The sequence below is a fragment of the Orcinus orca genome, chromosome 10 (genome assembly GCF_937001465.1).
Source record: "Orcinus orca chromosome 10, mOrcOrc1.1, whole genome shotgun sequence".
Classification (NCBI taxonomy): domain Eukaryota; kingdom Metazoa; phylum Chordata; class Mammalia; order Artiodactyla; family Delphinidae; genus Orcinus; species Orcinus orca.
In genome coordinates this window covers 38,016,036-38,023,707 of record NC_064568.1, presented here as the reverse complement: position 1 = coordinate 38,023,707, position 7,672 = coordinate 38,016,036, and the positions used below count along the sequence as shown (strand labels likewise).

General features: G+C 56.9%; 1 long non-coding RNA gene across 1 annotated transcript; it reads left to right on the top strand.

Moving 5' to 3' along the window:
• Positions 1–210: 210 nt before the first annotated feature.
• On the top strand, positions 211–5,127 carry LOC117200668 (uncharacterized). The gene is made up of 3 exons (XR_004482280.2): positions 211–1,293; positions 4,511–4,592; positions 4,681–5,127. It is a non-coding gene; the product is annotated as an uncharacterized LOC117200668 (long non-coding RNA).
• The last annotated feature ends 2,545 nt before the right edge of the window (positions 5,128–7,672 follow it).

The window sequence follows — 7,672 nt, the reverse complement described above, 5'->3', positions numbered from 1 at the left end:
CTGCAAGCTACTTAGGAAGAAAAAGTAGCCCTGGGAAAAATCGGAAAGAACAAAACTGCTTTCAAAACCATACAAGGCTGCAAACCTGCCCTGCCACGCACAGCGGGACCTGGACAGGATTAGACTTAACCCGCACACCCCACCCCCACCCCCGCCCCAGAAGATCCATAGAAGGCGGCCTCTGCTGCCCCCTGGCGGTCAACGGCCAGAGTCTGGGCGGCGCAGCGACCCACCCAACACGTTACAGGACCTGGTGGTGGGGATGGTCAGCTATGGCTGTGAAGCGGGGCCCTGAGGCTCCAAGGCTGTCCAGGAAGGCGTCCTGGCTGGCGCATGGGAAGAGGGCAGGCAGGAAGGCTCCGGGCAGGGCGGGGCGGGAGGGTGAGGAACTGCCAGTCCCACACTTGGCCGGGTCCTCAGGGAGCCAGGCCTGGGCCCCCTATGAGCTGCCTGACCTTGGAGGGGTTCCTGGTGCGGAGGAAGGGGCCGAGTCCCAGCCCCACCCTTGACCAAGCGTTCTGGGAGCCCCACCAAGCATCGCCCAGCTCCTCTCCTTACGCTGCCCACATCTACTCTAGGGTCAAGCTAAGCAAGGCACGCAGAGCCCCCAAATCGCACCGGCACGCGGCCCCAGGCTCAGCGCAGGCTATGGGCACTGAGCCACCCCAGCTTCAGGAAGCAGGGGAAGTGCCCACCGGGATAGTCAACCAAATCAGCGTTTAATCTCCGCTGTGAATTTGCGGGGTGGAGGCTAGAAAACATCCTGGAACGGAGGCGGCGAAGATGCCAGGACCAGAAGAAGCAGGAAGGCATGTGTCATGGCACGTTCTGAGGATGGGCCGAGAGGGCGGCTAAGGCTGGAGGAAGGCCAGGAGGGATGGGGTCAGAGCAGGGCAAGGGCCATGGGGTGCCACGGACGGCTCTGAGCCAGAGGACACCGAACGGCTACTGCCCTATGGAGGGAGGGCCTCTCTGGCCACCGAGTGGGCAGATCGGCGGAGGCGGGGGCCAGGGCTGGAGGCAGAACGAAACGGGAAGGCAGGCATAGTGGGGGTAATGGCGAGCGGCAGTCGGGAGGAGAGGAGAGGACTGCGGGGAGGTGCGGGCGCTAGGCCCGCCTCGGCTCCGGCGTTGCGCCAAAGACCCGCTAGGAGGCGCCGCTGCCCCGCGAAGCCGTGCCCTGCCTCTAGCACCACCCAAACCCCGCGCTCCCGCCTAGAGAAGCCCCGGAAGAGGCGGGGCGGCGCACTCAGATGCCGCTTCCGGTTTCAGCTTGGCCCCGAGGCGGGGGAGGTAAACTTGGGGAGGGAGGTCAGGAATAGGGAGCGGGGAGGGTGCGAGGGAGCTGCGGTGGGCCGAGGGCAGGCAGTGTTAAGGGGTACTAGGGCAGGGGTGGGAACAGGGTGGCAGGAGGCCGAAAGCTGAGGGACAGGCTCTGGTCTTTGAGGCTCACCCCACATCTGAGCCTCCGGCATTTTCCCTTGTGAAATACAGTCCTGGAGCTCCTGGGAAGTCTTGGCGGTGCCCGAGACCTGGGTGCAGGGCAAGGAAGGCTTCCCAGCGATGGAGAAATGGGAAGGGAACTCCAGCAGCGGAGTAGAGAGGTGCACAGAGCTGGGGAAACGACTATAGGGGCCTGGGGAACCCTTTAAACAGATTTTCTTTAAATGTTTGAGCCATGTCTATTTGGAGAAGAGGCCAGGCCTGTGGAGAAGGCTGAAAGGGGACTAGTCAGCCCAAACCTGCTGGAAGGAAACTAGCTCAGTCCAGTTATTTATGCCCTGCCTCCCACATGTCTCCAGCTAGCCTCTCCTAGAGGATGTGGGACAGCCCTGTCCCCATAGGTGTCACTCCATCACCCTTATCTCCTGCACCACATGGTGGTCACCCCGTGCCTCCTTCCCTGCCTTTTCTCTTGTCCACAGGGCCACACTCTCCATAGCAGTCAGAGGGAACTTTAAAATAGTAGATCATGTCACCTGCCCTTAAAAACCCTCCAATTGTTTCCATCACATTTGGAATAAAATTTAAACTCTTCCCTGCCCTTGGCCCTGATGATCTGGCCCCTCCTGACTACCCACTGGTGCTGGACCACAGCTGGGCCTGTGCTGTGATAGACGGTACAGGCCCAGGGCATCTCAAAAGCTTTTCTCCAGCAGCCTGAAGCCATCCCCAACCAGGCTTATTCCTCTAACTCTGTCTAGTTGGCTTCAGTGGCAGGATTTGTTCCCTGCAGTACTGCAGAGCTATGTTCCATGCTTCCAGGGCTCAGTGACCAGCATCTCTCCCAGAACAGGTCCCCTTTCTCTTCCCCCTCTGCTCCTGGTCACCATCTACAGGAAGCTCCTGAGCCCTGGTGGCTGGGCCTTGGAGGCATCTCATGGGCTGCTTGCTGTTGGATTACCTTCATTAGGCCTGTTTTTGCTCCTTCATTAAATTAAATTCCAGGAAGCAGTGCTAATGAAGGCCCCAACGAGTTGCAGAAGCTACCAGCCCCAGCCTTTGGACAGCATGGCAGGGAAGGCTAGGCAACAGGGTGAGCAGAGGAGTGGCTCCCAGGGATAGGGCTGATTATCATTTCCCAGGCCCTCTAAGGATACTGGGTTACCCAGGGGAGGGGGCCCTTAGAGGCTGCACAGGTAACAGACACAGTAGCAAGTTGGACAAGAGCTTTTCAAGGACATGGAGGGGGGCTCAGCTCAGTCATGGACCCAAAGCCTTGAAGGCTCCCTGGGTCCCCTGCTAAGTCACTGGGCAGTTCTCCCGCAGTCATATCAGCAGCACCCTGAGTGCCAGGATCAGTTGGATTTTCAGGGCCAGACATAGGTCACTGGCTTGGAGATGCTGTTGTCCACTGCAGGCTCATATGAACTCCTACCTCAGCATCTCTTGGGCACTTGGGAGCCCCCTGCCTTCCCTGTGCCTCACTGATGCCTCATGGCTGGCCTCCCTCACACCACAGTCCCTCTTGCTCTGGCTGTTCTGGCCAGGCTGGCCTTTCTGTTCCAGGAACACTCAGGCCTTTCCCACCCCAAGGTCTTTGCACTTGCTGTCGCCTCTGCCTATCGCTCTCTTCTCTTGGCTTGTCACATGGTTGGTCCCTTCTCATCATTCAGAGTTCCCCTCCTTGGACTGTTCCTGCTTTTTTTTTTTTTTTTTTTTTGCGTTACGTGGGCCTCTCACCGTTGTGGCCTCTCCCGTTGCGGAGCACAGGCTCCGGACGCGCAGGCTCAGCGGCCATGGCTCATGGGCCTAGCCGCTCTGCGACATGTGGGATCTTCCCAGACCAGGGCACGAACCCGTGTCCCCTGCGTCGGCAGGCGGACTCTCAACCACTGCGCCACCAGGGAAGCCCCCCTTTTTAAAAAAATATTTATTTATTTATTTTTGGCTGCATTGGGTCCTCGTTGCTGCACGCGAGCTTTCTCTAGTTGCGGTGAGCGGGGGCTACTCTTTGTTGCGGTGCATGAGCTTCCCATTGCAGTGGCTTCTCTTGTTGCAGAGCACGGGCTCTAGGTGCGCGGGCTCAGTAGCCGTGGCTCGCGGGCTCTAGAGCACAGGCTCAGTAGTTGTGGCGCACGGGTGTAGTTGCTCCACGGCATGTGGGATCTTCCCGGACCAGGGCTCGAACCCATGTTCCCTGCATTGGCAGGCGGATTCTTAACCACTGCACCACTAGGGAAGCCCCTGGACTGTTCCTCCTGCATACACCTCCCAGTGGCTCTCGTGTCACCTATTCCAAAACAGTGGAGTTCATTTCCCTGTTTACGTGTTTGGTGTGCTCCTGAAGGGCAGGGTCCCAGCTCCCTTCCTCACCCTAAGGTTCTCGGCACAATGGCACACAGTAGTTTCACAGCAAACAGTAGTTGAAAGGACTCCTCTCAGAGCCTCCTGCCCGTGTCAGGTGGAATCCCCTAGCCCCCAGAAACTTGAGCATGGAGTGCTGGGCCCTGAGTTCTCCAGGCCAAAGCCAATTGAAGGAGGTGGATGACTGTGAAAGGGGACCCTGGACCCCAAGGCCTGCCAGGCTTGGGACTGTTTCCCTGGGGGTAAGAGAAGCCTGGGAATAGCGGTTTGGAAGGAAGGGGCAGAGAGGGCAAGGTGGCTGACTCCAATCTCAGAAGTGCTGCTGGGCTCAGAAGCAGGAAAGGGGAAGTGCAGGGGATGTACTAGGAGGTGGAGCCTGGCTCAGGGTTGCAGGGAGGGAGCCAGCTCTGATCACTGAGATCTACAAACAGAAGTTGCTGAGGCCCTATCTGCAAAGCTGTGATTTGGTGGTACAGGGCCTAGCTGGGCACTCCCTGCCATCTGAGAGCCATGGAGATGGAGTGGCCAGGATCCTGGACTTGGCATCCCTGTGGGGTCCTGCCTGTTCTTGGACTCTGGTGGGGGCAAACACACCCACCCTGAAACTGCCTTTGGGGAAGTTCTGGCAGCTTCCCCTTCCTGGAGTCTGTGGACCGGGGAGTCGCAGCCCACTGAGGGGGTCTCTGTTCCTCACCCTGTTCAGCCTGGTGCACGACAGGAGCTCAGGACAAGCTGAACCTGCTCTGTGGCCTGCGGTGAGCCTCGAAGTTATCCTAGCTGTCCAGGTGAGCCAGTAGCTGCCACTTCTCCATTCCAGCTGGGATGCCATCCTTAGTTCTGCTGAATGTCATTTTACTGTCCTTTACGGTCTAGTTCAGGTGCTGCTGGACCAGCATGCACAGACACAAGTCATGCCTCCTCTGGTGCCCATGAAGCCCTGGCTGGGCAACCATCCTCCGCCCCCAGAACAATGTCTCTTGAAAGGATGAAAGGACTCCTGGGCTCCCAAGTGTAAAGGAAGCAGCATGCCTGTGATGTCCCTCGCTGGATGACCGTGGTTGCGTCCTGACCCCTTCTGGGTCTCAGTGGCCTCAGCTTCAAAGCCAGGTGTTTCTCTACCTCTGACTGTTGATTTTCTCCCCAGCCCGTTCCCGAACCCACCCTCCCAGTCCCTGTTCCCACTTCCCTCAGTGATCCTCTCCCTCTAATACTCCCCACACCACCTCCACCAAGAAGGCTCCCTGACCTTCCCAGGCATCATGAGTTTCTACCCTCTCTGCACAAACAACTATGGTGAATATTTTTATAGTGATGGCAGGATTAGTGTTTTCACCTCTCCCCGCTCCAGGGTGGGTTAAACTTTGTGTGATTCATTCGTTTCGTTTGACAAATATTTACCTGCCACCCTCAAGGACTATGCTGTAAGGGGTCTGGAATCAGAGATCTGGGTGGGTGGCAGAGACTCACCACTGGGATAGTGGCATCTGGCTGGGGAGGGGAAGCCCCAGGACAATGGGAGTCAGAGATGCCCAGCTCACAGCCAGGGAATGAAAGATTGGGAGGAGGGAAGTGGGGGAAGGGAATGGGGGATGTGCAAGAGAATGGAGAGAGCAAGGCAAGTCAGATGGCTGGAGTGCTGGTGTGTTGCAAATGGAGGGAGATGAGGTGGGCCTTGGTCGGGGACAGCCCCTAAGGGGCCTGGCAGAAAGAAATTACTGTTATAACAACTCACCCCTACTGAGGGCGTTTTGTGTACCATGCACATTCTGAACATTTAGCTACATTTCCTCCCTTATCTGTGACCTCAGCCAGTGTAGTGGGTAGCTATTACTGTTAGGTTCATTTTACTGATAAAAAAAACTGAGACATGGGAATTCCCTGGTGGTCCAGTGGTTAAGACTCCGAGCTCCCGGGCTCAGTGATTAAGAATCCACCTGCCAATGCAGGGGACACGGGTTCGATCCCTGGTCTGGGAAGATCCCACATGCCTCGGAGCAACTAAGCCCATGCGCCACAACTACTGAAGCCCACGCGCCACAACTACTGAAGCCCACGCGCCTAGAACCTGTGCTCTGCAACAAGAGAAGCCATGACAATGAGAAGCCTGCGCACCGCAACGAAGAGTAGCCCCAGCTGGCTGCAACTAGAGAAAGCCCCACGCGCAGCAACAAAGACCCAACACAGCCAACAGTAAAACAAACAAATAGATAATAAATTTATTTAAAAAAAGACTCCAAGCTCCCAATGCAGGGGGCCCGGGTTTGATCCCTGGTCAGGGAACTGGATCCTGCGTGCTGCAACTAAGACCCGGTGCAGCCAAAAAAAAAAAAAAAAAAAATTAAAAAAAGACAACAAAAAACTGAGGCACAAGGCATTTCTGGTACTTGTCCAAAGTAATACGCAGCTGGCAAGTTTGTGGAGTGCTCCTCAGAGTCCCTGCTGTCAATCACCACTGTGCCACCTCTGCCCCTGCACAGTCCAAAGCCGTGTGTGTGGGCTTTATCCTCAGGGTACTGGGGAGCCACAGAAGGTTTGTGTGCAAGAGAGTGATATGGTTTCTTTCAGCAGGATCCCCTTGACTGCCATGTAGAGGATGGATTGTAGAGAAACAGGAGAGCCAGGGAGGAAGCTGGAGGCCTAGAATAAGGGACAGTGGGGACAGAGAATGGGGATGTATTTGAGGGGGAGTTAAGGAGGGGAAGAAACTGACAGGATGTAGGGGTGGGGAGCAAGGGTCATGGCTCTGGCTGGTGGGAGGTCACAAAATGGAAAGCCTAGGAACAGGGGTTATCGGGGGTACCCGAAGTGTCTGGGTTTCAGAGCAGCGGTGGACATGGGGCTGGTGATTGGGGGAGAAGTTGGGCCTGTGGGGCTCTGAGCCCCTGGAGTGGGAGGTGTGTGACTGGAGGAGCAAACAGAGACTTCGCAGTAGCCCTGGGGACCCCCATGGAAATGGTGAGGGAGCAGCCAGGAGCACTGGATGCAGGGGTTGCTGGACTCTGTAGGAAGAGCACTTAACTGGAAGCGGGTGGCTAACTGGTGGGAAGGGTGCAAATACCACAGGAACTGGCTTGGGGCTGGGGGAAGCCATGCCTCCCAGTGGCCCTGTCCTGCCTCGCCTCCATTGACTGGGGTCTGTGTCTACCTACCTCTGGTGAGCCTGGCCTCCAAGGGACGGACAGTTTCTCCCTGTTGCCTGGCAAATGCTAGAGCTGTTGCCTGGCAACTGCTAGAGCTGTTGCCTGTTGCTAGGAGCAGACTAGGGAGGCCCAAGGAGGGAGGATCAGCTCTCAAGCGAGGGGCGGGGCTGACAGGGGAAGAGGCCCACCTTGGAGCTGGGTTTGTAGTCTGTGTGGACAGGCTGTGTTCTTGGCTGTGTGCACTCATTTTTACAGTGTGTTCTGTGGATTTGAAGCATTTTGGAGGCTGAGCCTATGTATGGATGTATAGAGCATATCTCTGAATGTCTGTGTCCCTGGGTGGGCATTGTGTTTTCAACAGTTGCGCTGAGTGCTCATGGCAGGGCCTGCCTGAGCTTTGGTTCCAGGCAGGAGGGAGCCCTGCGGGAACCATTTGAGGACTTACAGGCCAATGCCCCCTCAACAAGAGAGCCATTCAGAGAGGGACACATGGACATTCCAGGGAGAGCAGACTGAGGATTGAGAGTGGAAGATGTGTATCAAGGTGGTAAGGAGGGAGTCTGTGCTAAACAGGGGACTGTGGGTGGCTAAGCATTGATGACCAAGCATTGGTGGCCAGCTCCCTTCCCTGCTTTGTGGACCTTCCTTGTCTTTGGACTGGGGCCTCCCCAGCTCGTGGCACTAGGGCCACACAGGACACCTTCCTGGGTAACCCTTGGCAGACT